The sequence below is a fragment of the Montipora capricornis genome, unplaced genomic scaffold, assembly GCF_036669925.1.
Source record: "Montipora capricornis isolate CH-2021 unplaced genomic scaffold, ASM3666992v2 scaffold_414, whole genome shotgun sequence".
Classification (NCBI taxonomy): domain Eukaryota; kingdom Metazoa; phylum Cnidaria; class Anthozoa; order Scleractinia; family Acroporidae; genus Montipora; species Montipora capricornis.
This window is the reverse complement of record NW_027180145.1, coordinates 112,501-115,000: the sequence shown is the minus strand read 5'-3', so window position 1 is coordinate 115,000 and position 2,500 is coordinate 112,501. Positions and strand designations below refer to the sequence as shown.

The 2,500-nt window shown below is 41.2% G+C and overlaps 1 protein-coding gene across 1 annotated transcript in view; it reads left to right on the top strand.

The window, feature by feature from the left end:
• Positions 1 to 2,500, top strand: part of LOC138035486 (broad substrate specificity ATP-binding cassette transporter ABCG2-like) — a 26,942-nt gene that overhangs the window by 18,942 nt on the left and 5,500 nt on the right. The gene's annotated exons all lie outside the window — the stretch shown is intronic.

The following is a 2,500-nucleotide window of genomic DNA, read 5'->3' as shown; positions in this document are numbered from 1 at the left end:
TTGGAGAAGAGGAAACCATGTTTTGTGACACTTAAAATTTTTTTCAGCTCGACTGCCGGCCATTTAGTATTTTCAAAACCTTGACCGGTTACCGGCCATATAGCCACAGCCTTCGCTGAAACACGCCAGCTTGGCTTAGAACCAGAATCGGCTAGAAAGGACAAACGTCAAACAAGATCTTCAACAAATTACCCGTACGTGCTCGAAACAAACTTCTGAAAACACAAGCTGGTGAAATTTCTCCTTACTCACGAGAAATCATTGCGATTACATGTTTATAACATGAGCGCAAATTTTTTTTAAAAGAATCGTACGTCAATTATGGTTCAGATCATCTGTTTCTAAGTGTAACAGTATCAAATATAGTGATAAATATTCGCAAGGTTTGTTGGAGGAATGTATAACTGGCACAAAAAGTGTTAATATTACTGAATGGATCTGCTCTACTTGCTAAACCTGATGACATTTACCCTTTCACTCCCAAGAGTGACACTTATGGATTTTACTCTGTCTAACGCCAGACGATTTTACTTGTCAATGGGGTACCCCACAGGAGTGAAAGGGTTAACAACAGCTAGATTCACTCAAAAACTATGTCCCCATTAACCCTTTTACTCCCAAGAGAGACACTTATGGATTTTACTCTGTCTAACGCCAGACGATTTTACTTGTCAATGGAGTACCCCACAGGAGTGAAAGGGTTAACAACAGCTAGATTCAATCAAAAACTATGTCCCCATTAACCCTTTCACTCCCAAGAGTGACACTTATGGATTTTACTCTGTCTAACGCCAGACGATTTTACTCGTCGAACGCCAGAGGATTTTACTCTGTCTAACGCCAGACGATTTTACTCGTTAATGTGGAACCCAACGGGAGTGCATAGGTTAACAATATCTAGATTCACTCAAAAACTATGTCCCCATTAATTAACCCTTTCACTCCCAAGAGTGACACTTATAGATTTTACTCTGTCTAACGCCAGACGATTTTACTCGTCAATGGGGAACCCCACAGGAGTGAAAGGGTTAACAATATGACCTGGCAACAAAAATCAGACCTTATTCAAAATTACCCTGTCATCTGTGCAACGAACTTTGAACACATGGTACAGCTCTTTATAGACGATGTGTTAAAGAGTAATCTTATGCCTATTGGAGAAATGGTATACTTATTTCACAGGGTTGAATTCCAGCAAAGGGGATTACCTCACATACATGCATTATTTTGGGTATCTAGTTGCATATGAGAGCCCACCATGCTGTTACACAAATCCAACTAGCAATGCTAATGCATAAAGAAAACTTCAGCCTGCCAATTTTAAACAATCGCGGTAAACTTTCATATCCACGAGTAACGACAGTGGCACTTTGATTAGAAATATGCATCCACTTGAAATAATTCATCCGTAGAAATAGCAAACGGTTTAGTGTCCAAGAAAAGAATTTGTGGAGTAACTTCTTCCACCAAGTTTGAGCTATTACTGGTGTACCGTTTTGTCGTTCTCTTTCTCTCTTCTTTCTTTTCTGTTCTTCGGTCACAGGCCGTCGAGGCATCTTGCAGCCTTAGTAGATTCAAAATTAAAAATCTAAGACTTATGCCAAAAATTGCAATTCAGAGCAAAAAGCAGCACTAAACAAATTAATAATAAACACTCAGCTTTAAGTTTGTATTCCTCCAGTGCTTGACTTGAATAACTACGTAGTCACAAGTGTGTCCTGACCACAGCTATATTATGTCAAACCTTGAAACCAGTGAAAAATGCAAGAAAAAATATTTTCCAAACCGTACCTGAACAGGCATACACGTGCAGCCGCGTCGAGCAACTGAAAGAGCGCAAAAAATTAAGCCTCGTCTATGCTCAGGTGTGAGTGTCTGACCTGGCTTGAGCCTGCGATCCAATCAATAACCAGTCCCTGGTCAGCGGTCAACTTCAAAAAAACAGCTGACCTCGAGGCCGCGATATGGTCACGTGATACTGGTCAGCGGCTATCAGCAGCTACTTTGACCATGTTATGACGAAATTCATGATCAGTGACAGGACAGACGCATGAAAAACTGACATCAATTTGTTATTAAAATTGCCTCCTTGATGAGCTCTAAACTTCAGCCCGTATATGGCTACGTGATACTGGTCACATTGGCATACATGGAGGGGTGGACGGACGTACGGTCGTACGGTGACCAAAACCAAAATTCCTCGCATTGATGGGTTACCATATTTTCTTCACTATGGTGCTCCGCGCGCGCGGTGCTCCGCTATTAACTCTGTTTAAACTAGAACCGTTTGTTTCGGCGCTTAACAACAGAACGGGAACATCATTCAGTTGATAACGGCGCGCTTATTAAAATGTTTATATTATGTCAGATTAAAGTAGAGTTCAGACTTTTCCGCGTTCTCTTGCGTCGTCAACTGAGGTTCCCGTTCTGTTGCTAAATCAACCTCAGTATTAGGTGAACTGCAACCAACCTCTAGGAACTCGGATAACAATGGGGAAAT